The 26472-nt window shown below is 41.2% G+C and overlaps 12 non-coding genes across 12 annotated transcripts; 11 read left to right on the forward strand and 1 right to left on the reverse strand.

The window, feature by feature from the left end:
- Positions 1–2589: 2589 nt before the first annotated feature.
- trnac-gca (transfer RNA cysteine (anticodon GCA)) lies at positions 2590–2661 on the forward strand. Its single transcript has one exon. It is a non-coding gene; the product is annotated as a tRNA-Cys (tRNA).
- Positions 2662–5239: 2578 nt separating this feature from the next.
- trnac-gca (transfer RNA cysteine (anticodon GCA)) lies at positions 5240–5311 on the forward strand. The gene has a single exon. It is a non-coding gene; the product is annotated as a tRNA-Cys (tRNA).
- A 2357-nt stretch (positions 5312–7668) lies between these two features.
- Positions 7669–7740, forward strand: trnac-gca (transfer RNA cysteine (anticodon GCA)). The gene has a single exon. It is a non-coding gene; the product is annotated as a tRNA-Cys (tRNA).
- Positions 7741–8112: 372 nt separating this feature from the next.
- On the forward strand, positions 8113–8184 carry trnac-gca (transfer RNA cysteine (anticodon GCA)). Its single transcript has one exon. It is a non-coding gene; the product is annotated as a tRNA-Cys (tRNA).
- Positions 8185–15835: 7651 nt separating this feature from the next.
- trnac-gca (transfer RNA cysteine (anticodon GCA)) lies at positions 15836–15907 on the forward strand. Its single transcript has one exon. It is a non-coding gene; the product is annotated as a tRNA-Cys (tRNA).
- A 4439-nt stretch (positions 15908–20346) lies between these two features.
- On the forward strand, positions 20347–20418 carry trnac-gca (transfer RNA cysteine (anticodon GCA)). Its single transcript has one exon. It is a non-coding gene; the product is annotated as a tRNA-Cys (tRNA).
- Positions 20419–21178: 760 nt separating this feature from the next.
- Positions 21179–21250, forward strand: trnac-gca (transfer RNA cysteine (anticodon GCA)). Its single transcript has one exon. It is a non-coding gene; the product is annotated as a tRNA-Cys (tRNA).
- A 1250-nt stretch (positions 21251–22500) lies between these two features.
- On the reverse strand, positions 22501–22572 carry trnaq-uug (transfer RNA glutamine (anticodon UUG)). Its single transcript has one exon. It is a non-coding gene; the product is annotated as a tRNA-Gln (tRNA).
- A 1140-nt stretch (positions 22573–23712) lies between these two features.
- Positions 23713–23784, forward strand: trnac-gca (transfer RNA cysteine (anticodon GCA)). The gene has a single exon. It is a non-coding gene; the product is annotated as a tRNA-Cys (tRNA).
- A 1186-nt stretch (positions 23785–24970) lies between these two features.
- Positions 24971–25042, forward strand: trnac-gca (transfer RNA cysteine (anticodon GCA)). Its single transcript has one exon. It is a non-coding gene; the product is annotated as a tRNA-Cys (tRNA).
- A 508-nt stretch (positions 25043–25550) lies between these two features.
- On the forward strand, positions 25551–25622 carry trnac-gca (transfer RNA cysteine (anticodon GCA)). The gene has a single exon. It is a non-coding gene; the product is annotated as a tRNA-Cys (tRNA).
- A 751-nt stretch (positions 25623–26373) lies between these two features.
- trnac-gca (transfer RNA cysteine (anticodon GCA)) lies at positions 26374–26445 on the forward strand. Its single transcript has one exon. It is a non-coding gene; the product is annotated as a tRNA-Cys (tRNA).
- The last annotated feature ends 27 nt before the right edge of the window (positions 26446–26472 follow it).

Consider the following 26472-nt stretch of genomic DNA (forward strand, 5'->3'; position numbering starts at 1 on the left):
AGTGAGGAGGCTTTCCTGAGGAGTCATGAGCGATGATACACAGGTGCATCCTTTGCGGAAGTGTTTCTCATCGAGTAATCTGACGCATGCATAAATTCTCCTCCCCCTTCTTATCTGTCACAATAATTTAAATGTATGCTTTACTTTTACAGATTAAATAAACTTTATATCTCATATATTTCAACTAGGCATCTTGCTTTATTAATATTTATTATATTTTTTTAAATAACCAAACTTTAACAACAAGTGGGTAGATCCCTCGAGCGCAGCTGATGACGCTTTGAAGTGACGCTAAAGGGAGCGAGGATTTATCATTTCACTTGATTCAATTCCTCCGTCCTCTCGTCTTTTCCTTGCGTCCTTCCCTCGCATCCTGGAGGGGTGGAGCTAAGACGCGAGGAAAGGAAGCAAGGAAAGGAAACGAGGATGCACAAATAAGAATTGAGAAGCACCCTATGATTCCCCGACGAGTTTGAGACTGGCAATTTCACCGCCATTTTACAGGTACATCAGGAGTTCCGCAACACCTTTGTTTTCTCCCCCTGTCACAAAAAGCTACAAAGAGGTTCCACCAAGATTTAAAATTGGATCACTGGATTCAAAGCCCAGAGTGCTAACCATTACACCATGGAACCACCAATCCCTGAAAGGTAGCCATCTGAGAGGCAGGTAGCAATGTGTCTAGATGGAGGCATTTGGTCATTGGAGGCCCTCGACCAAAAGCACACGGTCCGGTGCACATTCGTGGTAAAAGCAGGTCAAGAGGTCCCTGGTTCAAATCCGGGTGCCCCCTTAGCTGTGACCAAATACTGAGTTGTTTTTAGGAACTAATTTGGTAGGTTACGTCAACCCAAACACTTCTTTGATGTGTTACATTGTACTTATCTATTCAAGGAAATTGCTTGGGTTTTTTATTTTTTCAAACGAAAAATCCTTCCCTGTAAGGGGGTATAGCTCAGTGGTAGAGCATTTGACTGCAGATCAAGAGGTCCCCGGTTCAAATCTGGGTGCCCCCTTAGCTATGATCAAATACTAAAATGCTTTTAGGAACTGGTTAGGTTGGTAGGTTGTGTCTAGATGGAGGCATTTGGTCATTGGAGGCCCTCGACCAAAAGTACACGGTCTGGTGCACATTCGTGGTAAAAGCAGGTCAAGAGGTCCCTGGTTCAAATCCGGGTGCCCCCTTTACCCTGACCAAATACTAAAATGTTTTTAGGAATTATTTTGCTAGGTTACATCAAGCCAAACACTTCTTTGTTGTTTTACATTGTACCTATCTATTCAAGGAAATTGCTTGGGTTTTATATTTTTTGAAGGAAAAAAGCACATTACTGTAAGGGGGTATAGCTCAGTGGTAGAGCATTTGACTGCAGATCAAGAGGTCCCCGGTTCAAATCCAGGTGCCCCCTTAGCTGTGACCAAATACTGAGTTGTTTTTAGGAACTAATTTGGTAGGTTACGTCATCCCAAACACTTCTTTGATGTGTTACGTTTTTAATTTTTTTTTAAGAAAAATGCTTCACTGTAAGGGGGTATAGCTCAGTGGTAGAGCATTTGACTGCAGATCAAGAGGTCTCCGGTTCAAATCCGGGTGCCCCCTTAGCTGTGACCAAATACTAAAGTGCTTTTAGGAACTACTTTGGAAGGTTACTTCAAGCCAATCACTTCTTTGTTTTGTTACATTGTACTTATCTATTCAAGGAAATTGCTTGGGTTTTTTTATTTTTTTACAGAAAAATGCTTCACTGTAAGGGGGTATAGCTCAGCGGTAGAGCATTTGACTGCAGTTCAAGAGGTCCCTGGTTCAAATCCGGGTGCCCCCTTAGCTGTGACCAAATACTCAGTTGTTTTTAGGAACTAATTTGGTAGGTTACGTCAACCCAAACACTTCTTTGTTCTGTTACATTGTACTTATCTATTCATGGAAATTGCTTGGGTTTTTTTATTTTTTTACAGAAAAAAGCTTCAACTGTAAGGGGTTATAGCTCAGTGGTAGAGCATTTGACTGCAGATCAAGAGGTCCCCGGTTTAAATCCGGGTGCCCCCTTAGCTATGACCAAATACTAAAGTGCTTTTAGGAACTGGTTAGGTTGGTAGGTTGTGTCTAGATGGAGGCATTTGGTCATTGGAGGCCCTCGACCAAAAGCACACGGTCCGGTGCACATTCGTGGTAAAAGCAGGTCAAGAGGTCCCTGTTTCAAATCCGGGTGCCCCCTTTACCCTGACCAAATACTAAAATGTTTTTAGGAATTATTTTGCTAGGTTACATCAAGCCAAACACTTCTTTATTGTGTTACATTGTACTTATCTATTCAAGGAAATTGCTTGTGTTTTTTTTATTTTTTACAGAAAAATACTTCACTGTAAGGGGGTATAGCTCAGTGGTAGAGCATTTGACTGCAGATCAAGAGGTCCCCGGTTCAAATCCGGGTGCCCTCTTAGCTGTGACCAAATACTGAGTTGTTTTGAGGAACTAATTTGGTAGGTTACGTCAACCCAAACACTTCCTTGTTTTGTTACATTGTACTTATCTATTCAAGAAATTTGCTTGGGTTTTTTATTTTTTCAAAGAGAAAAGCTTCACTGTAAGGGGGTATAGCTCAGTGGTAGAGCATTTGACTGCAGATCAAGAGGTCCCCGGTTCAAATCCGGGTGCCCCCTTAGCTATGATCAAGTACTAAAGTGCTTTTAGGAACTGGTTAGGTTGGTAGGTTGTGTCTAGATGGAGGCATTTGGTCATTGGAGGCCCTCGACCAAAAGCACACGGTCCGGTGCACATTCGTGGTAAAAGCAGGTCAAGAGGTCCCTGTTTCAAATCCGGGTGCTCCCTTTACCCTGACCAAATACTAAAATGTTTTTAGGAATTAGTTTGCTAGGTTACATCAAGCCAAACACTTCTTTATTGTGTTACAATGTACTTATCTATTCAAGGTAATTGCTTGTGTTTTTTATTTCTTAAAGAAAGATGCATGACTGTAAGGGGGTATAGCTCAGTGGTAGAGCATTTGACTGCAGATCAAGAGGTCTCCGGTTCAAATCCGGGTGCCCCCTTAGCTGTGACCAAATACTGAGTTGTTTTTAGGAACTAATTTGGTAGGTTACGTCAACCCAAACACTTCTTTGATGTGTTACATTGTACTTATCCATTCAAGGAAATTGCTTGGGTTTTTTATTTTTTCAAACGAAAAATCCTTCCCTGTAAGGGGGTATAGCTCAGTGGTAGAGCATTTGACTGCAGATCAAGAGGTCCCCAGTTCAAATCTGGGTGCCCCCTTAGCTATGATCAAATACTAAAATGCTTTTAGGAACTGGTTAGGTTGGTAGGTTGTGTCTAGATGGAGGCATTTGGTCATTGGAGGCCCTCGACCAAAAGTACACGGTCTGGTGCACATTCGTGGTAAAAGCAGGTCAAGAGGTCCCTGGTTCAAATCCGGGTGCCCCCTTTACCCTGACCAAATACTAAAATGTTTTTAGGAATTATTTTGCTAGGTTACATCAAGCCAAACACTTCTTTGTTGTTTTACATTGTACCTATCTATTCAAGGAAATTGCTTGGGTTTTATATTTTTTGAAGGAAAAAAGCACATTACTGTAAGGGGGTATAGCTCAGTGGTAGAGCATTTGACTGCAGATCAAGAGGTCCCCGGTTCAAATCCAGGTACCCCCTTAGCTGTGACCAAATACTGAGTTGTTTTTAGGAACTAATTTGGTAGGTTACATCATCCCAAACACTTCTTTGATGTGTTACGTTTTTAATTTTTTTTTAAGAAAAATGCTTCACTGTAAGGGGGTATAGCTCAGTGGTAGAGCATTTGACTGCAGATCAAGAGGTCTCCGGTTCAAATCCGGGTGCCCCCTTAGCTGTGACCAAATACTAAAGTGCTTTTAGGAACTACTTTGGAAGGTTACTTCAAGCCAATCACTTCTTTGTTTTGTTACATTGTACTTATCTATTCAAGGAAATTGCTTGGGTTTTTTTATTTTTTTACAGAAAAATACTTCACTGTAAGGGGGTATAGCTCAGCGGTAGAGCATTTGACTGCAGTTCAAGAGGTCCCTGGTTCAAATCCGGGTGCCCCCTTAGCTGTGACCAAATACTCAGTTGTTTTTAGGAACTAATTTGGTAGGTTACGTCAACCCAAACACTTCTTTGTTCTGTTACATTGTACTTATCTATTCATGGAAATTGCTTGGGTTTTTTTATTTTTTTACAGAAAAAAGCTTCACTGTAAGGGGTTATAGCTCAGTGGTAGAGCATTTGACTGCAGATCAAGAGGTCCCCGGTTTAAATCCGGGTGCCCCCTTAGCTATGACCAAATACTAAAGTGCTTTTAGGAACTGGTTAGGTTGGTAGGTTGTGTCTAGATGGAGGCATTTGGTCATTGGAGGCCCTCGACCAAAAGCACACGGTCCGGTGCACATTCGTGGTAAAAGCAGGTCAAGAGGTCCCTGTTTCAAATCCGGGTGCCCCCTTTACCCTGACCAAATACTAAAATGTTTTTAGGAATTATTTTGCTAGGTTACATCAAGCCAAACACTTCTTTGTTGTTTTACATTGTACCTATCTATTCAAGGAAATTGCTTGGGTTTTATATTTTTTGAAGAAAAAAAGCACATTACTGTAAAGGGGTATAGCTCAGTGGTAGAGCATTTGACTGCAGATCAAGAGGTCCACGGTTCGAATCCGGGTGCCCCCTTAGCTATGATCAAATACTAAAATGCTTTTAGGAACTGGTTAAGTTGGTAGGTTGTGTCTAGATGGAGGCATTTGGTCATTGGAGGCCCTCGGCCAAAAGCACACGGTCCGGTGCACATTCGTGGTAAAAGCAGGTCAAGAGGTCCCTGTTTCAAATCCGGGTGCTCCCTTTACCCTGACCAAATACTAAAATGTTTTTAGGAATTAGTTTGCTAGGTTACATCAAGCCAAACACTTCTTTATTGTGTTACATTGTACTTATCTATTCAAGGAAATTGCTTGTGTTTTTTTTATTTTTTACAGAAAAATACTTCACTGTAAGGGGGTATAGCTCAGTGGTAGAGCATTTGACTGCAGATCAAGAGGTCCCCGGTTCAAATCCGGGTGCCCTCTTAGCTGTGACCAAATACTGAGTTGTTTTGAGGAACTAATTTGGTAGGTTACGTCAACCCAAACACTTCCTTGTTTTGTTACATTGTACTTATCTATTCAAGAAATTTGCTTGGGTTTTTTATTTTTTCAAAGAGAAAAGCTTCACTGTAAGGGGGTATAGCTCAGTGGTAGAGCATTTGACTGCAGATCAAGAGGTCCCCGGTTCAAATCCGGGTGCCCCCTTAGCTATGATCAAGTACTAAAGTGCTTTTAGGAACTGGTTAGGTTGGTAGGTTGTGTCTAGATGGAGGCATTTGGTCATTGGAGGCCCTCGACCAAAAGCACACGGTCCGGTGCACATTCGTGGTAAAAGCAGGTCAAGAGGTCCCTGTTTCAAATCCGGGTGCTCCCTTTACCCTGACCAAATACTAAAATGTTTTTAGGAATTAGTTTGCTAGGTTACATCAAGCCAAACACTTCTTTATTGTGTTACAATGTACTTATCTATTCAAGGTAATTGCTTGTGTTTTTTATTTCTTAAAGAAAGATGCATGACTGTAAGGGGGTATAGCTCAGTGGTAGAGCATTTGACTGCAGATCAAGAGGTCTCCGGTTCAAATCCGGGTGCCCCCTTAGCTGTGACCAAATACTGAGTTGTTTTTAGGAACTAATTTGGTAGGTTACGTCAACCCAAACACTTCTTTGATGTGTTACATTGTACTTATCTATTCAAGGAAATTGCTTGGGTTTTTTATTTTTTCAAACGAAAAATCCTTCCCTGTAAGGGGGTATAGCTCAGTGGTAGAGCATTTGACTGCAGATCAAGAGGTCCCCAGTTCAAATCTGGGTGCCCCCTTAGCTATGATCAAATACTAAAATGCTTTTAGGAACTGGTTAGGTTGGTAGGTTGTGTCTAGATGGAGGCATTTGGTCATTGGAGGCCCTCGACCAAAAGTACACGGTCTGGTGCACATTCGTGGTAAAAGCAGGTCAAGAGGTCCCTGTTTCAAATCCGGGTGCCCCCTTTACCCTGACCAAATACTAAAATGTTTTTAGGAATTATTTTGCTAGGTTACATCAAGCCAAACACTTCTTTGTTGTTTTACATTGTACCTATCTATTCAAGGAAATTGCTTGGGTTTTATATTTTTTGAAGGAAAAAAGCACATTACTGTAAGGGGGTATAGCTCAGTGGTAGAGCATTTGACTGCAGATCAAGAGGTCCCCGGTTCAAATCCAGGTGCCCCCTTAGCTGTGACCAAATACTGAGTTGTTTTTAGGAACTAATTTGGTAGGTTACATCATCCCAAACACTTCTTTGATGTGTTACGTTTTTAATTTTTTTTTAAGAAAAATGCTTCACTGTAAGGGGGTATAGCTCAGTGGTAGAGCATTTGACTGCAGATCAAGAGGTCTCCGGTTCAAATCCGGGTGCCCCCTTAGCTGTGACCAAATACTAAAGTGCTTTTAGGAACTACTTTGGAAGGTTACTTCAAGCCAATCACTTCTTTGTTTTGTTACATTGTACTTATCTATTCAAGGAAATTGCTTGGGTTTTTTTATTTTTTTACAGAAAAATGCTTCACTGTAAGGGGGTATAGCTCAGCGGTAGAGCATTTGACTGCAGTTCAAGAGGTCCCTGGTTCAAATCCGGGTGCCCCCTTAGCTGTGACCAAATACTCAGTTGTTTTTAGGAACTAATTTGGTAGGTTACGTCAACCCAAACACTTCTTTGTTCTGTTACATTGTACTTATCTATTCATGGAAATTGCTTGGGTTTTTTTATTTTTTTACAGAAAAAAGCTTCACTGTAAGGGGTTATAGCTCAGTGGTAGAGCATTTGACTGCAGATCAAGAGGTCCCCGGTTTAAATCCGGGTGCCCCCTTAGCTATGACCAAATACTAAAGTGCTTTTAGGAACTGGTTAGGTTGGTAGGTTGTGTCTAGATGGAGGCATTTGGTCATTGGAGGCCCTCGACCAAAAGCACACGGTCCGGTGCACATTCGTGGTAAAAGCAGGTCAAGAGGTCCCTGTTTCAAATCCGGGTGCCCCCTTTACCCTGACCAAATACTAAAATGTTTTTAGGAATTATTTTGCTAGGTTACATCAAGCCAAACACTTCTTTGTTGTTTTACATTGTACCTATCTATTCAAGGAAATTGCTTGGGTTTTATATTTTTTGAAGAAAAAAAGCACATTACTGTAAAGGGGTATAGCTCAGTGGTAGAGCATTTGACTGCAGATCAAGAGGTCCACGGTTCGAATCCGGGTGCCCCCTTAGCTATGATCAAATACTAAAATGCTTTTAGGAACTGGTTAGGTTGGTAGGTTGTGTCTAGATGGAGGCATTTGGTCATTGGAGGCCCTCGACCAAAAGTACACGGTCTGGTGCACATTTGTGGTAAAAGCAGGTCAAGAGGTCCTTGTTTCAAATCCGGGTGCCCCCTTTACCCTGACCAAATACTAAAATGTTTTTAGGAATTATTTTGCTAGGTTACATCAAGCCAAACACTTCTTTGTTGTTTTACATTGTACCTATCTATTCAAGGAAATTGCTTGGGTTTTATATTTTTTGAAGAAAAAAAGCACATTACTGTAAGGGGGTATAGCTCAGTGGTAGAGCATTTGACTGCAGATCAAGAGGTCCCCGGTTCAAATCCGGGTGCCCCCTTAGCTGTGACCAAATACTCAGTTGTTTTTAAGAACTAATTTGGTAGGTTACGTCAACCCAAACACTTCTTTGTTTTGTTACATTGTACTTATGTATTCAAGGAATTTGCTTGGGTTTTTTATTTTTTCAAAGAGAAAAGCTTCACTGTAAGGGGGTATAGCTCAGTGGTAGAGCATTTGACTGCAGATCAAGAGGTCCCCGGTTCAAATCCGGGTGCCCTCTTAGCTGTGACCAAATACTGAGTTGTTTTGAGGAACTAATTTGGTAGGTTACGTCAACCCAAACACTTCCTTGTTTTGTTACATTGTACTTATCTATTCAAGAAATTTGCTTGGGTTTTTTATTTTTTCAAAGAGAAAAGCTTCACTGTAAGGGGGTATAGCTCAGTGGTAGAGCATTTGACTGCAGATCAAGAGGTCCCCGGTTCAAATCCGGGTGCCCCCTTAGCTATGATCAAGTACTAAAGTGCTTTTAGGAACTGGTTAGGTTGGTAGGTTGTGTCTAGATGGAGGCATTTGGTCATTGGAGGCCCTCGACCAAAAGCACACGGTCCGGTGCACATTCGTGGTAAAAGCAGGTCAAGAGGTCCATGTTTCAAATCCGGGTGCTCCCTTTACCCTGACCAAATACTAAAATGTTTTTAGGAATTAGTTTGCTAGGTTACATCAAGCCAAACACTTCTTTATTGTGTTACAATGTACTTATCTATTCAAGGTAATTGCTTGTGTTTTTTATTTCTTAAAGAAAGATGCATGACTGTAAGGGGGTATAGCTCAGTGGTAGAGCATTTGACTGCAGATCAAGAGGTCTCCGGTTCAAATCCGGGTGCCCCCTTAGCTGTGACCAAATACTGAGTTGTTTTTAGGAACTAATTTGGTAGGTTACGTCAACCCAAACACTTCTTTGATGTGTTACATTGTACTTATCTATTCAAGGAAATTGCTTGGGTTTTTTATTTTTTCAAACGAAAAATTCTTCCCTGTAAGGGGGTATAGCTCAGTGGTAGAGCATTTGACTGCAGATCAAGAGGTCCCCGGTTCAAATCTGGGTGCCCCCTTAGCTATGATCAAATACTAAAATGCTTTTAGGAACTGGTTAGGTTGGTAGGTTGTGTCTAGATGGAGGCATTTGGTCATTGGAGGCCCTCGACCAAAAGCACACGGTCCGGTGCACATTCGTGGTAAAAGCAGGTCAAGAGGTCCCTGTTTCAAATCCGGGTGCCCCCTTTACCCTGACCAAATACTAAAATGTTTTTAGGAATTATTTTGCTAGGTTACATCAAGCCAAACACTTCTTTGTTGTTTTACATTGTACCTATCTATTCAAGGAAATTGCTTGGGTTTTATATTTTTTGAAGAAAAAAAGCACATTACTGTAAGGGGGTATAGCTCAGTGGTAGAGCATTTGACTGCAGATCAAGAGGTCTCCGGTTCAAATCCGGGTGCCCCCTTAGCTGTGACCAAATACTGAGTTGCTTTTAGGAACTAATTTGGTAGGTTACGTCAACCCAAACACTTCTTTGATGTGTTACATTGTACTTATCTATTCAAGGAAATTGCTTGGGTTTTTTATTTTTTCAAACGAAAAATCCTTCCCTGTAAGGGGGTATAGCTCAGTGGTAGAGCATTTGACTGCAGATCAAGAGGTCCCCGGTTCAAATCCGGGTGCTCCCTTAGCTATGATCAAATACTAAAATGCTTTTAGGAACTGGTTAGGTTGGTAGGTTGTGTCTAGATGGAGGCATTTGGTCATTGGAGGCCCTCGACCAAAAGTACACGGTCTGGTGCACATTCGTGGTAAAAGCAGGTCAAGAGGTCCCTGGTTCAAATCCGGGTGCCCCCTTTACCCTGACCAAATACTAAAATGTTTTTAGGAATTATTTTGCTAGGTTACATCAAGCCAAACACTTCTTTGTTGTTTTACATTGTACCTATCTATTCAAGGAAATTGCTTGGGTTTTATATTTTTTGAAGGAAAAAAGCACATTACTGTAAGGGGGTATAGCTCAGTGGTAGAGCATTTGACTGCAGATCAAGAGGTCCCCGGTTCAAATCCAGGTGCCCCCTTAGCTGTGACCAAATACTGAGTTGTTTTTAGGAACTAATTTGGTAGGTTACGTCATCCCAAACACTTCTTTGATGTGTTACGTTTTTAATTTTTTTTTAAGAAAAATGCTTCACTGTAAGGGGGTATAGCTCAGTGGTAGAGCATTTGACTGCAGATCAAGAGGTCTCCGGTTCAAATCCGGGTGCCCCCTTAGCTGTGACCAAATACTAAAGTGCTTTTAGGAACTACTTTGGAAGGTTACTTCAAGCCAATCACTTCTTTGTTTTGTTACATTGTACTTATCTATTCAAGGAAATTGCTTGGGTTTTTTTATTTTTTTACAGAAAAATGCTTCACTGTAAGGGGGTATAGCTCAGCGGTAGAGCATTTGACTGCAGTTCAAGAGGTCCCTGGTTCAAATCCGGGTGCCCCCTTAGCTGTGACCAAATACTCAGTTGTTTTTAGGAACTAATTTGGTAGGTTACGTCAACCCAAACACTTCTTTGTTCTGTTACATTGTACTTATCTATTCATGGAAATTGCTTGGGTTTTTTTATTTTTTTACAGAAAAAAGCTTCACTGTAAGGGGATATAGCTCAGTGGTAGAGCATTTGACTGCAGATCAAGAGGTCCCCGGTTTAAATCCGGGTGCCCCCTTAGCTATGACCAAATACTAAAGTGCTTTTAGGAACTGGTTAGGTTGGTAGGTTGTGTCTAGATGGAGGCATTTGGTCATTGGAGGCCCTCGACCAAAAGCACACGGTCCGGTGCACATTCGTGGTAAAAGCAGGTCAAGAGGTCCCTGTTTCAAATCCGGGTGCCCCCTTTACCCTGACCAAATACTAAAATGTTTTTAGGAATTATTTTGCTAGGTTACATCAAGCCAAACACTTCTTTGTTGTTTTACATTGTACCTATCTATTCAAGGAAATTGCTTGGGTTTTATATTTTTTGAAGAAAAAAAGCACATTACTGTAAGGGGGTATAGCTCAGTGGTAGAGCATTTGACTGCAGATCAAGAGGTCTCCGGTTCAAATCCGGGTGCCCCCTTAACTGTGACCAAATACTGAGTTGTTTTTAGGAACTAATTTGGTAGGTTACGTCAACCCAAACACTTCTTTGATGTGTTACATTGTACTTATCTATTCAAGGAAATTGCTTGGGTTTTTTATTTTTTCAAACGAAAAATCCTTCCCTGTAAGGGGGTATAGCTCAGTGGTAGAGCATTTGACTGCAGATCAAGAGGTCCCTGGTTCAAATCCGGGTGCTCCCTTAGCTATGATCAAATACTAAAATGCTTTTAGGAACTGGTTAGGTTGGTAGGTTGTGTCTAGATGGAGGCATTTGGTCATTGGAGGCCCTCGACCAAAAGTAAACGGTCTGGTGCACATTCGTGGTAAAAGCAGGTCAAGAGGTCCCTGGTTCAAATCCGGGTGCCCCCTTTACCCTGACCAAATACTAAAATGTTTTTAGGAATTATTTTGCTAGGTTACATCAAGCCAAACACTTCTTTGTTGTTTTACATTGTACCTATCTATTCAAGGAAATTGCTTGGGTTTTATATTTTTTGAAGGAAAAAAGCACATTACTGTAAGGGGGTATAGCTCAGTGGTAGAGCATTTGACTGCAGATCAAGCGGTCCCCGGTTCAAATCCAGGTGCCCCCTTAGCTGTGACCAAATGCTAAAGTGCTTTTAGGAACTACTTTGGAAGGTTACTTCAAGCCAAACACTTCTTTGTTGTTGTGTTACATTATTCAAGGAAATTACTTGGATTTTTTATTTTTTTAAAGAAAAGTGCTTCACTGTAAGGGGGTATAGCTCAGTGGTAGAGCATTTGACCGCAGATTAAGAGGTCTCCGGTTCAAATCCGGGTGCCCCCTTATCTGTGACCAAATACTCAGTTGTTTTTAGGAACTAATTTGGTAGATTATGTCAACCCAAACACTTCTTTGATGTATTACATTGTACTCATCTATTCATGGAAATTGCTTGGGTTTTTTTATTTTTTTACAGAAAAAAGCTTCACTGTAAGGGGGTATAGCTCAGTGGTAGAGCATTTGACTGCAGATCAAGAGGTCTCTGGTTCAAATCCGGATACCTCCTTTGCTGTGACCAAATACTGAGTTGTTTTTAGGAACTAATTTGGTAGGTTACGTCAACCCAAACACTTCTTCGATGTGTTACATTGTACTTATCTATTCATGGAAATTGCTTGGGATCTTTTTTAAAAAAATGCTGCACTTTAGGGGGGTATTGCTCAGTGGTAGAGCATTTGACTGCAGATCAAGAGGTCCCTGGTTCAAATCCAGATTCCTCCTTAGCTGTCACCAAATCGTTGTGTGTGTTAACCATTACACCACAGAACCTTGGAAGGGGCTGCTTTTGCTTGTCAAGTCACGAAATGCCATTCAAGTCAAGTCAAGTCAAATTTATTTATATAGCGCTTTTACAATTGGTAATTGTTTCAAAGCAGCTTTACATATTAGAAGCACAGAAAAAAAGGGAAGTGGTTAAAACTGTACAAACAAGCGTGGTAATATGTAACATATACAAGATGGTGCTACATTAAGCCAATGTCAGCTGACTTCCAGGGGTGGAAAAAACCCCCTAGGAGAAAAACCCAGCGTGCTAGCACTGGGAAAAAAGTCCTAGGAGGGAAAAAACCCCTTGGAAGATATATATATGTAAATGTATATGGAGATCAAAATCTGAATTGTACATTTTTATTATAGAGATTAAAAATCGATTATATATAAATATATGTAAGCGGATACGGGGATCCTGGGCTACGTTGTAGTCTGGTCCAGACGCAGGTTCTCCATCTGACCTGGATACGGCCTGGATCCAGCACCTGGCAAACCTCAGGATAAGCAGAGAGACAGATATTAGCGTAGATGCCATTCTTGTTCTGATGTACAGGTATATCTAGTGTTATAGGAAATGTTCTCGGTTCCGGCCGACCTAATTATTGCAGCGTAACAATCCTTTAACGGATTTGAAAAATGTTAATGTATTGATAATGTGTTATGTGTATGCAAGAGCAAAGAGATGTGTTTTTAGTCTAGATTTAAACTGACAGAGTGTGTCTGCTTCCCGAACAATGCTAGGAAGATTGTTCCAGAGTTTAGGTGCTAAATAGGAAAAGGATCTGCCGCCTTCAGTTGATTTTGATATTCTGGGTATTATCAACTGGCCTAAATTCTGAGATCGCAATAAACGTGAAGGACTATAATGCATTAAGAGCTCACTTAGGTACTGGGGAGCTAAACCATTTAGAGCTTTATCAGTAAGTAGCAAGATTTTAAAATCTATACGATGTTTAATAGGGAGCCAATGTAATGTTGACAGAACTGGGCTAATATGGTCATACTTTCTGGTTCTAGTAAGAACTCTAGCTGCCGCATTTTGAACCAACTGTAGTTTGTTTAAAAGCCGAGCAGAACAACCACCCAGTAGAGCGTTACAATAATCTAGTCTTGAGGTCATGAATGCATGAACCAACTGTTCCGCATTTGTCATTGAGAGCATATGTCGTAATTTAGATATATTTTTTAGATGGAAGAAGGCGGTTTTACAGATACTAGAAACATGACTTTCAAATGAAAGATTGGTATCAAAGAGCACACCCAGGTTCCTAACTGAGGACGAAGGTTTAATGGAGCACCCGTCAAGTGTTAGAGAGTATTCAAGGTTTTTTCGTGAGGAAGTTTTTGGTCCAAAGATTAGGAAATCAGTTTTTTCTGAATTTAATAATAAGAAATTTCTTGTCATCCAGTTTTTAATGTCAGCTATGCATTCTGTTAGTTTTGTGAATTTGTAGGTTTCGTCAGGGCGCGAGGAAATATAGAGCTGAGTATCGTCAGCGTAGCAGTGAAAACTAACACCATGCTTCCTAAGTATCTCTCCTAAGGGCAGCATGTACAGAGTGAAAAGCAACGGTCCTAATACTGAGCCTTGTGGTACCCCATATTTAACCTGTGATCGATACGACATCTCTTCATTAACTACCACAGACTGATAACGGTCAGATAAGTATGATTTGAACCATGCCAAAGCAATTCCACTAATGCCAATATAGTTTTCAAGTCTTTTTAAAAGAATGTTATGATCGATAGTGTCAAAAGCAGCACTGAGATCTAATAACACTAATAGAGAAATACAGCCACGATCGGATGATAGGAGTAGATCGTTTGTAACTCTAACGAGAGCAGTCTCAGTACTATGGTATGGTCTAAATCCTGACTGGAAATCCTCACAGATTCCATTTCTTTCTAAAAAGGAACACAGTTGTGTTGAAACTGCCTTTTCTAGTATCTTTGACAGAAAAGGTAGATTCGAGATTGGCCTGTAATTTACTAAATCTCTCAGATCTAGTTGAGGTTTTTTAATAAGAGGTTTGATAATAGCCTGCTTAAAGGTTTTTGGCACGTGTCCTAGTGTTAATGATGAATTAATTATATCAAGAAGTGGACCTACGACCTCTGGAAGCATTTCTTTCAGTAGTTTAGTCGGCATTGGGTCTAACATACATGTCGTTGATTTTGATGATTTGATAAGTTTAGATAATTCTTCCTCTCCTATAGCGGCGAATGATTCTAGTTTTACCTCAGGGACACTACAGTGCACTGTCTGAAGAGAAACTGTAGACGGTTGCATGTTTATAATTTTCTCTCTAATATTATCAATCTTGCAAGTAAAGAAGTTCATAAAGTCATTACTGCTGTGCTCTATGGAAATGTCAGCAGTTGAATCTCTGTTTCTAGTTAATTTAGCCACTGTGTCAAATAAATACCTAGGATTATGTTTGTTTTCTATTAAGAGATTTGAAAAATAAGTAGATCTAGCATTTCTTATGGCTGTTCTGTACTCAATCATTTTTTCTTTCCACGAAAGGCGAAAAACTTCTAGTTTTGTTTTCTTCCAACTACGTTCAGCTTTCCATTGAACGTTTTGCTTTTTAAGCCTATGGGTGCTTCTCAATATCCCTCCTCGTCTCCTCGCTCCTCCGTCCTACATCTTATGACCCGGAAAACAATCGAGCTCAGCCATCTTGAAGGACATCTCAATTCTCTAATCGCACCGCGAGGATGCGAGGAACGAGGAGTGAGGAGGCTTTCCTGAGGAGTCATGAGCGATGATACACAGGTGCATCCTTTGCGGAAGTGTTTCTCATCGAGTAATCTGACGCATGCATAAATTCTCCTCCCCCTTCTTATCTGTCACAATAATTTAAATGTATGCTTTACTTTTACAGATTAAATAAACTTTATATCTCATATATTTCAACTAGGCATCTTGCTTTATTAATATTTATTATATTTTTTTAAATAACCAAACTTTAACAACAAGTGGGTAGATCCCTCGAGCGCAGCTGATGACGCTTTGAAGTGACGCTAAAGGGAGCGAGGATTTATCATTTCACTTGATTCAATTCCTCCGTCCTCTCGTCTTTTCCTTGCGTCCTTCCCTCGCATCCTGGAGGGGTGGAGCTAAGACGCGAGGAAAGGAAGCAAGGAAAGGAAACGAGGATGCACAAATAAGAATTGAGAAGCACCCTATGATTCCCCGACGAGTTTGAGACTGGCAATTTCACCGCCATTTTACAGGTACATCAGGAGTTCCGCAACACCTTTGTTTTCTCCCCCTGTCACAAAAAGCTACAAAGAGGTTCCACCAAGATTTAAAATTGGATCACTGGATTCAAAGCCCAGAGTGCTAACCATTACACCATGGAACCACCAATCCCTGAAAGGTAGCCATCTGAGAGGCAGGTAGCAATGTGTCTAGATGGAGGCATTTGGTCATTGGAGGCCCTCGACCAAAAGCACACGGTCCGGTGCACATTCGTGGTAAAAGCAGGTCAAGAGGTCCCTGGTTCAAATCCGGGTGCCCCCTTTACCCTGACCAAATACTAAAATGTTTTTAGGAATTATTTTGCTCGGTTACATCAAGCCAAACACTTCTTTGTTGTTTTACATTGTACCTATCTATTCAAGGAAATTGCTTGGGTTTTATATTTTTTGAAGAAAAAAAGCACATTACTGTAAGGGGGGTATAGCTCAGTGGTAGAGCATTTGACTGCAGATCAAGAGGTCCCCGGTTCAAATCCGGGTGCCCCCTTAGCTGTGACCAAATACTGAGTTGTTTTTAGGAACTAATTTGGTAGGTTACGTCATCCCAAACACTTCTTTGATGTGTTACGTTTTTAATTTTTTTTAAGAAAAATGCTTCACTGTAAGGGGGTATAGCTCAGTGGTAGAGCATTTGACTGCAGATCAAGAGGTCCTTGGTTCAAATCCTGGTGCCCCCTCTGCCTTGACCAGATACTGATCTGTTCTTAGGAACTAATTTGGTAGGTTACGTCAACCCAAACACTTCTTTGTTGTTGTGTTACATTATTCAAGGAAATTACTTGGTTTTTTTTATTTTTTAAAGGAATAAGCGTCACTGTAAGGGGGTATAGCTCAGTGGTAGAGCATTTGACTGCAGATCAAGAGGTCTCCGGTTCAAATCCGGGTGCCCCCTTAGCTGTGACCAAATACTGAGTTGTTTTTAGGAACTAATTTGGTAGGTTACGTCAACCCAAACACTTCTTTGATGTGTTACATTGTACTCATCTATTCAAGGAAATTGCTTGGGTTTTTTATTTTTTCAAACGAAAAATCCTTCCCTGTAAGGGGGTATAGCTCAGTGGTAGAGCATTTGACTGCAGATCAAGAGGTCCCCGGTTCAAATCCGGGTGCCTCCTTAGCTGTGACCAAATACTAAAGTGCTTTTAGGAACTGGTTAGGTAGGTAGGTTGGGTCTAGATGGAGGCATTTGGTCATTGGAGGCCCTCGACCAAAAGCACACGGTCCGGTGCACATTCGTGGTAAAAGCAGGTCAAGAGGTCCCTGTTTCAAATCCGGGTGCTCCCTGACCAAATACTAAAATGTTTTTAGGAATTAGTTTGCTAGGTTACATCAAGCCAAACACTTCTTTATTGTGTTACAATGTACTTATCTATTCAAGGTAATTGCTTGTGTTTTTTATTTCTTAAAGAAAGATGCATTACTGTAAGGGGGTATAGCTCAGTGGTAGAGCATTTGACTGCAGATCAAGAGGTCCCCGGTTCAAATCCAGCTGCCTCATTAACTGTGACCAAATACTGAGTTGTTTTTAGGAACTAATTTGGTAGGTTACGTCAACCCAAACACTTCTTTGTTGTTGTGTTACATTATTCAAGGAAATTACTTGGGTTTTTTTAATTTTTTAAAGGAATAAGCGTCACTGTAAGGGGGTATAGCTCAGTGGTAGAGCATTTGACTGCAGATCAAGAGGTCTCCGGTTCAAATCCGGGTGCCCCCTTAGCTGTGACCAAATACTGAGTTGTTTTTAGGAACTAATTTGGTAGGTTATGTCAACCCAAACACTTCTTTGATGTGTTACATTGTACTCATCTATTCAAGGAAATTGCTTGGGTTTTTTATTTTTTCAAACGAAAAATCCTTCCCTGTAAGGGGGTATAGCTCAGTGGTAGAGCATTTGACTGCAGATCAAGAGGTCCCTGTTTCAAATCCGGGTGCACCCTTAGCTATGACCAAATACTAAAGTGCTTTTAGGAACTGGTTAGGTAGGTAGGTTGGTAGGTTGTGTCTAGATGGAGGCATGTGGTCATTGGAGACCCTCGACCAAAAGCACACGGTCCGGTGCACATTCGTGGTAAAAGCAGATCAAGAGGTCCCCGGTTCAAATCCGGGTGCCCCCTTAGCTGTGACCAAATACTGAGTTGTTTTTAGGAACTAATTTGGTAGGTTACGTCATCCCAAACACTTCTTTGATGTGTTACGTTTTTAATTTTTTTTAAGAAAAATGCTTCACTGTAAGGGGGTATAGCTCAGTGGTAGAGCATTTGACTGCAGATCAAGAGGTCCTTGGTTCAAATCCTGGTGCCCCCTCTGCCTTGACCAGATACTGATCTGTTCTTAGGAACTAATTTGGTAGGTTACGTCAACCCAAACACTTCTTTGTTGTTGTGTTACATTATTCAAGGAAATTACTTGGTTTTTTTTATTTTTTAAAGGAATAAGCGTCACTGTAAGGGGGTATAGCTCAGTGGTAGAGCATTTGACTGCAGATCAAGAGGTCTCCGGTTCAAATCCGGGTGCCCCCTTAGCTGTGACCAAATACTGAGTTGTTTTTAGGAACTAATTTGGTAGGTTACGTCAACCCAAACACTTCTTTGATGTGTTACATTGTACTCATCTATTCAAGGAAATTGCTTGGGTTTTTTATTTTTTCAAACGAAAAATCCTTCCCTGTAAGGGGGTATAGCTCAGTGGTAGAGCATTTGACTGCAGATCAAGAGGTCCCCGGTTCAAATCCGGGTGCCTCCTTAGCTGTGACCAAATACTAAAGTGCTTTTAGGAACTGGTTAGGTAGGTAGGTTGGGTCTAGATGGAGGCATTTGGTCATTGGAGGCCCTCGACCAAAAGCACACGGTCCGGTGCACATTCGTGGTAAAAGCAGGTCAAGAGGTCCCTGTTTCAAATCCGGGTGCTCCCTGACCAAATACTAAAATGTTTTTAGGAATTAGTTTGCTAGGTTACATCAAGCCAAACACTTCTTTATTGTGTTACAATGTACTTATCTATTCAAGGTAATTGCTTGTGTTTTTTATTTCTTAAAGAAAGATGCATTACTGTAAGGGGGTATAGCTCAGTGGTAGAGCATTTGACTGCAGATCAAGAGGTCCCCGGTTCAAATCCAGCTGCCTCATTAACTGTGACCAAATACTGAGTTGTTTTTAGGAACTAATTTGGTAGGTTACGTCAACCCAAACACTTCTTTGTTGTTGTGTTACATTATTCAAGGAAATTACTTGGGTTTTTTTATTTTTTAAAGGAATAAGCGTCACTGTAAGGGGGTATAGCTCAGTGGTAGAGCATTTGACTGCAGATCAAGAGGTCTCCGGTTCAAATCCGGGTGCCCCCTTAGCTGTGACCAAATACTGAGTTGTTTTTAGGAACTAATTTGGTAGGTTATGTCAACCCAAACACTTCTTTGATGTGTTACATTGTACTCATCTATTCAAGGAAATTGCTTGGGTTTTTTATTTTTTCAAACGAAAAATCCTTCCCTGTAAGGGGGTATAGCTCAGTGGTAGAGCATTTGATCGCAGATCAAGAGGTCCCTGTTTCAAATCCGGGTGCCCCCTTAGCTATGACCAAATACTAAAGTGCTTTTAGGAACTGGTTAGGTAGGTAGGTTGGTAGGTTGTGTCTAGATGGAGGCATGTGGTCATTGGAGACCCTCGACCAAAAGCACACGGTCCGGTGCACATTCGTGGTAAAAGCAGGTCAAGAGGTCCCTGTTTCAAATCCGGGTGCCCCCTTTACCCTGACCAAATACTAAAATGTTTTTAGGAATTATTTTGCTAGGTTATATCAAGCCAAACACTTCTTTGTTGTAGTGTTACATTATTCAAGGAAATTACTTTGGTTTTTTATTTTTTTAAAGAAAAGTGCTTCACTGTAAGGGGGTATAGCTCAGTGGTAGAGCATTTGACTGCAGATCAAGAGGTCCCGCGTTCAAATCCGGGTGCCCCCTTAGCTATGACCAAATACTAAAGTGCTTTTAGGAACTGGTTAGGTAGGTAGGTTGGTAGGTTGTGTCTAGATGGAGGCATTTGGTCCGGTGCACATTCGTGGTAAAAGCAGGTCAAGAGGTCCCTGTTTCAAATCCGGGTGCCCCCTTTACGCTGACCAAATACTAAAATGTTTTTAGGAATTAGTTTGCTAGGTTATATCAAGCCAAACACTTCTTTATTGTGTTACATGGTACTTATCTATTCAAGGAAATTGCTTGTGTTTTTTTATTTTTTACAGAAAAATGTTTCACTGTAAGGGGGTATAGCTCAGTGGTAGAGCATTTGACTGCAGATCAAGAGGTCCCTGGTTCAAATCCGGATTCCTCCTTAGCTGTGACCAAATCGTTGTGTGTGTTAACCATTACACCACAGAACCTTGGAAGGGGCTGCTTTTGCTTGTCAAGTCACGAAATGCCATTGAACGTTTTGCTTTTTAAGCCTATGATTCCCCGACGAGTTTGAGACTGCCAATTTCATCGCCATTTTACAGGTACATCAGGAGTTCCGCAAGACCTTTGTTTTCTCCCCCTGTCACAAAAAGCTACAAAGAGGTTCCACCAAGATTTGAACTTGGATCACGGGATTCAAAGGCCACAGTGCTAACCATTACACCATGGAACCACCAATCCCTGAAAGGTAGCCATCTGAGAGGCAGGTAGCAATGTGTCTAGATGGAGGCATTTGGTCATTGGAGGCCCTCGACCAAAAGCACACGGTCCGGTGCACATTCGTGGTAAAAGCAGGTCAAGAGGTCCCTGTTTCAAATCCGGGTGCCCCCTTTACCCTGACCAAATACTAAAATGTTTTTAGGAATTATTTTGCTAGGTTACATCAAGCCAAACACTTCTTTGTTGTTTTACATTGTACCTATCTATTCAAGGAAATTGCTTGGGTTTTATATTTTTTGAAGAAAAAAAGCACATTACTGTAAGGGGGTATAGCTCAGTGGTAGAGCATTTGACTGCAGATCAAGAGGTCCCCGGTTCAAATCCGGGTGCCCCCTCTGCCTTGACCAGATACTGATCTGTTCTTAGGAACTAATTTGGTAGGTTACGTCAACCCAAACACTTCTTTGTTGTTGTGTTACATTATTGAAGGAAATTACTTGTTTTTTTTTATTTTTTAAAGGAATAAGCGTCACTGTAAGGGGGTATAGCTCAGTGGTAGAGCATTTGACTGCAGTTCAAGAGGTCTCCGGTTCAAATCCGGGTGCCCCCTTAGCTGTGACCAAATACTGAGTTGTTTTTAGGAACTAATTTGGTAGGTTACGTCAACCCAAACACTTCTTTGATGTGTTACATTGTACTCATCTATTCAAGGAAATTGCTTGGGTTTTTTATTTTTTCAAACGAAAAATCCTTCCCTGTAAGGGGGTATAGCTCAGTGGTAGAGCATTTGACTGCAGATCAAGAGGCCCCCGGTTCACATCTGGGTGCCCCCTTAGCTATGACCAAATACTAAAGTGCTTTTAGGAACTGGTTAGGTAGGTAGGTTGTGTCTAGATGGAGGCATTTGGTCATTGGAGGCCCTCGACCAAAAGCACACAGTCCGGTGCACATTCGTGGTATAAGCAGGTCAAGAGGTCCCTGGTTCAAATCCGGGTGCCCCCTTTACCCTGACCAAATACTAAAATGTTTTTAGGAATTATTTTGCTAGGTTACATCAAGCCAAACACTTCTTTGTTGTTTTACATTGTACCTATCTATTCAAGGAAATTGCTTGGGTTTTATATTTTTTGAAGAAAAAAAGCACATTACTGAAAGGGGGGTATAGCTCAGTGGTAGAGCATTTGACTGCAGATCAAGAGGTCCCCGGTTCAAATCCGGGTGCCCCCTCAGCTGTGACCAAATACTGAGTTGTTTTTAGGAACTAATTTGGTAGGTTACGTCATCCCAAACACTTCTTTGATGTGTTACGTTTTTAATTTTTTTTAAGAAAAATGCTTCACTGTAAGGGGGTATAGCTCAGTGGTAGAGCATTTGACTGCAGATCAAGAGGTCCCTGGTTCAAATCCTGGTGCCCCCTCTGCCTTGACCAGATACTGATCTGTTCTTAGGAACTAATTTGGTAGGTTACGTCAACCCAAACACTTCTTTGTTGTTGTGTTACATTATTAAAGGAAATTACTTGTTTTTTTTTTATTTTTTAAAGGAATAAGCGTCACTGTAAGGGGGTATAGCTCAGTGGTAGAGCATTTGACTGCAGATCAAGAGGTCTCCAGTTCAAATCCGGGTGCCCCCTTAGCTGTGACCAAATACTGAGTTGTTTTTAGGAACTAATTTGGTAGGTTACGTCAACCCAAACACTTCTTTGATGTGTTACATTGTACTCATCTATTCAAGGAAATTGCTTGGGTTTTATATTTTTTCAAACGAAAAATTCTTCCCTGTAATGGGGTATAGCTCAGTGGTAGAGCATTTGACTGCAGATCAAGAGGTCCCCGGTTCAAATCCAGGTGCCACCTTAGCTGTGAACAAATACTAAAGTGCTTTTAGGAACTGGTTAGGTAGGTAGGTTGGTAGGTTGTGTCTAGATGGAGGCATTTGGTCATTGGAGGCCCTCGACCAAAAGCACACGGTCCGGTGCACATTCGTGGTAAAAGCAGGTCAAGAGGTCCCTGTTTCAAATCCGGGTGCTCCCTTTACCCTGACCAAATACTAAAATGTTTTTAGGAATTAGTTTGCTCGGTTACATCAAGCCAAACACTTTTTTATTGTGTTACATTGTACTTATCTATTCAAGGAAATTGCTTGTGTTTTTTTATTTTTTTACAGATAAATGCTTTACTGTAATGGGGTATAGCTCAGTGGTAGAGCATTTGCTTGCAGATCAAGAGGTCCCTGGTTCAAATCCGGATTCCTCCTTAGCTGTTACCAAATCGTTGTGTGTGTTAACCATTACACCACAGAACCTTGGAAGGGGCTGCTTTTGCTTGTCAAGTCACGAAATGCCATTGAACGTTTTGCTTTTTAAGCCTATGATTCCCCGACGAGTTTGAGACTGGCAATTTCACCGCCATTTTACAGGTACATCAGGAGTTCCGCAACACCTTTGTTTTCTCCCCCTGTCACAAAAAGCTACAAAGAGGTTCCACCAAGATTTAAACTTGGATCACTGGATTCAAAGCCCAGAGTGCTAACCATTACACCATGGAACCACCAATCCCTGAAAGGTAGCCATCTGAGAGGCAGGTAGCAATGTGTCTAGATGGAGGCATTTGGTCATTGGAGGCCCTCGACCAAAAGCACATGGTCCGGTGCACATTCGTGGTAAAAGCAGGTCAAGAGGTCCCTGGTTCAAATCCGGGTGCCCCCTTTACCCTGACCAAATACTAAAATGTTTTTAGGAATTATTTTGCTAGGTTACATCAAGCCAAACACTTCTTTGATGTGTTACATTGTACTCATCTATTCAAGGAAATTGCTTGGGTTTTTTATTTTTTCAAACGAAAAATCCTTCCCTGTAAGGGGGTATAGCTCAGTGGTAGAGCATTTGACTGCAGATCAAGAGGTCCCCGATTCAAATCCAGGTGCCCCCTTAACTGTGACCAAATACTGAGTTGTTTTTAGGAACTAATTTGGTAGGTTACGTCAACCCAAACACTTCTTTGTTGTTGTGTTACATTATTCAAGGAAATTACTTGGGGTTTTTTTATTTTTTAAAGGAATAAGTGTCACTGTAAGGGGGTATAGCTCAGTGGTAGAGCATTTGACTGCAGATCAAGAGGTCTCCGGTTCAAATCCGGGTGCCCCCTTAGCTGTGACCAAATACTGAGTTGTTTTTAGGAACTACTTTGGTAGGTTATGTGAACCCAAACACTTCTTTGATGTGTTACATTGTACTCATCTATTCAAGGAAATTGCTTGGGTTTTTTATTTTTTCAAACGAAAAATCCTTCCCTGTAAGGGGGTATAGTTCAGTGGTAGAGCATTTGACTGCAGATCAAGAGGTCCCCGGTTCACATCTGGGTGCCCCCTTAGCTATGACCAAATACTAAAGTGCTTTTAGGAACTGGTTAGGTAGGTAGGTTGGTAGGTTGTGTCTAGATGGAGGCATGTGGTCATTGGAGACCCTCGACCAAAAGCACACGGTCCGGTGCACATTCGTGGTAAAAGCAGGTCAAGAGGTCCCTGTTTCAAATCCGGGTGCCCCCTTTACCCTGACCAAATACTAAAATGTTTTTAGGAATTATTTTGCTAGGTTATATCAAGCCAAACACTTCTTTGTTGTAGTGTTACATTATTCAAGGAAATTACTTTGGTTTTTTATTTTTTTAAAGAAAAGTGCTTCACTGTAAGGGGGTATAGCTCAGTGGTAGAGCATTTGACTGCAGATCAAGAGGTCCCCGGTTCAAATCCGGGTGCCCCCTTAACTGTGACCAAATACTAAAGTGCTTTTAGGAACTACTTTGGAAGGTTACTTCAAGCCAAATACTTCTTTGTTCTTGTGTTACATTATTCAAGGAAATTACTTTGGTATTTTATTTTTTTAAAGAAAAGTGCTTCACTGTAAGGGGGTATAGCTCAGTGGTAGAGCATTTGACTGCAGATCAAGAGGTCCCTGGTTCAAATCCGGGTGCCCCCTTAGCTGTGACCAAATACTGAGTTGTTTTTAGGAACTAATTTGGTAGGTTACGTCATCCCAAACACTTCTTTGATGTGTTACATTGTACTTATCTATTCAAGGAAATTGCTTGTATTTTTTATTTTTTCAAACGAAAAATCCTTCCCTGTAAGGGGGTATAGCTCAGTGGTAGAGCATTTGATTGCAGATGTAGAGGTCCCCGGTTCAAATCCTGGTGCCCCCTCTGCCTTGACCAGATACTGATCTGTTCTTAGGAACTATTTTGGTTTTTTATTTTTTCAAAGGAAAAATCCTTCCCTGTAAGGGGGTATAGCTCAGTGGTAGAGCATTTGACTGCAGATCAAGAGGTCCCTCGTTCAAATCCGGGTGCCCCCTTAGCTATGACCAAATACTAAAGTGCTTTTAGGAACTGGTTAGGTAGGTAGGTTGGTAGGTTGTGTATAGATGGAGGCATTTGGTCCGGTGCACATTCGTGGTAAAAGCAGGTCAAGAGGTCCCCGGTTCAAATCCTGGTGCCCCCTCTGCCTTGACCAGATACTGATCTGTTCTTAGGAACTATTTTGGTTTTTTATTTTTTCAAAGGAAAAATCCTTCCCTGTAAGGGGGTATAGCTCAGTGGTAGAGCATTTGACTGCAGATCAAGAGGTCCCTCGTTCAAATCCGGGTGCCCCCTTAGCTATGACCAAATACTAAAGTGCTTTTAGGAACTGGTTAGGTAGGTAGGTTGGTAGGTTGTGTATAGATGGAGGCATTTGGTCCGGTGCACATTCGTGGTAAAAGCAGGTCAAGAGGTCCCTGTTTCAAATCCGGGTGCCCCCTTTATGCTGACCAAATATTAAAATGTTTTTAGGAATTATTTTGCTAGGTTACATCAAGCCAAACACTTCTTTGTTGTTTTACATTGTACCTATCTATTCAAGGAAATTGCTTGGGTTTTATATTTTTTGAAGAAAAAAAGCACATTACTGTAAGGGGGTATAGCTCAGTGGTAGAGCATTTGACTGCAGATCAAGAGGTCCCCGGTTCAAATCCGGGTGCCCCCTTAGCTGTGACCAAATACTAAAGTGCTTTTAGGAACTGGTTAGGTAGGTAGGTTGTGTCTAGATGGAGGCATTTGGTCATTGGAGGCCCTCGACCAAAAGCACACGGTCCGGTGCACATTCGTGGTAAAAGCAGGTCAAGAGGTCCCTGTTTCAAATCCGGGTGCTCCCTTTACCCTGACCAAATACTAAAATGTTTTTAGGAATTAGTTTGCTAGGTTACATCAAGCCAAACACTTCTTTATTGTGTTACAATGTACTTATCTATTCAAGGTAATTGCTTGTGTTTTTTATTTCTTAAAGAAAGATGCATTACTGTAAGGGGGTATAGCTCAGTGGTAGAGCATTTGACTGCAGATCAAGAGGTCCCCGGTTCAAATCCAGGTGCCCCCTTAACTGTGACCAAATACTGAGTTGTTTTTAGGAACTAATTTGGTAGGTTACGTCATCCCAAACACTTCTTTGATGTGTTACGTTTTTAATTTTTTTTAAGAAAAATGCTTCACTGTAAGGGGGTATAGCTCAGTGGTAGAGCATTTGACTGCAGATCAAGAGGTCCCCGGTTCAAATCCGGGTGCCCCCTTAGCTGTGACCAAATACTAAAGTGCTTTTAGGAACTGGTTAGGTAGGTAGGTTGTGTCTAGATGGAGGCATTTGGTCATTGGAGGCCCTCGACCAAAAGCACACGGTCCGGTGCACATTCGTGGTAAAAGCAGGTCAAGAGGTCCCTGTTTCAAATCCGGGTGCTCCCTTTACCCTGACCAAATACTAAAATGTTTTTAGGAATTAGTTTGCTAGGTTACATCAAGCCAAACACTTCTTTATTGTGTTACAATGTACTTATCTATTCAAGGTAATTGCTTGTGTTTTTTATTTCTTAAAGAAAGATGCATTACTGTAAGGGGGTATAGCTCAGTGGTAGAGCATTTGACTGCAGATCAAGAGGTCCCCGGTTCAAATCCAGGTGCCCCCTTAACTGTGACCAAATACTGAGTTGTTTTTAGGAACTAATTTGGTAGGTTACGTCAACCCAAACACTTCTTTGTTGTTGTGTTACATTATTCAAGGAAATTACTTGGGTTTTTTTTATTTTTTAAAGGAATAAGCGTCACTGTAAGGGGGTATAGCTCAGTGGTAGAGCATTTGACTGCAGATCAAGAGGTCTCCGGTTCAAATCCAGGTGCCCCCTTAGCTGTGACCAAATACTGAGTTGTTTTTAGGAACTAATTTGGTAGGTTACGTCAACCCAAACACTTCTTTGTTCTTGTGTTACATTATTCAAGGAAATTACTTGGGTTTTTTTTTATTTTTTAAAGGAATAAGCGTCACTGTAAGGGGGTATAGCTCAGTGGTAGAGCATTTGACTGCAGATCAAGAGGTCCCCGGTTCAAATCCGGGTGCCCCCTTAGCTGTGACCAAATACTAAAGTGCTT

This window comes from Chanodichthys erythropterus, chromosome 6, assembly GCF_024489055.1.
Source record: "Chanodichthys erythropterus isolate Z2021 chromosome 6, ASM2448905v1, whole genome shotgun sequence".
Lineage (NCBI taxonomy): Eukaryota > Metazoa > Chordata > Actinopteri > Cypriniformes > Xenocyprididae > Chanodichthys > Chanodichthys erythropterus.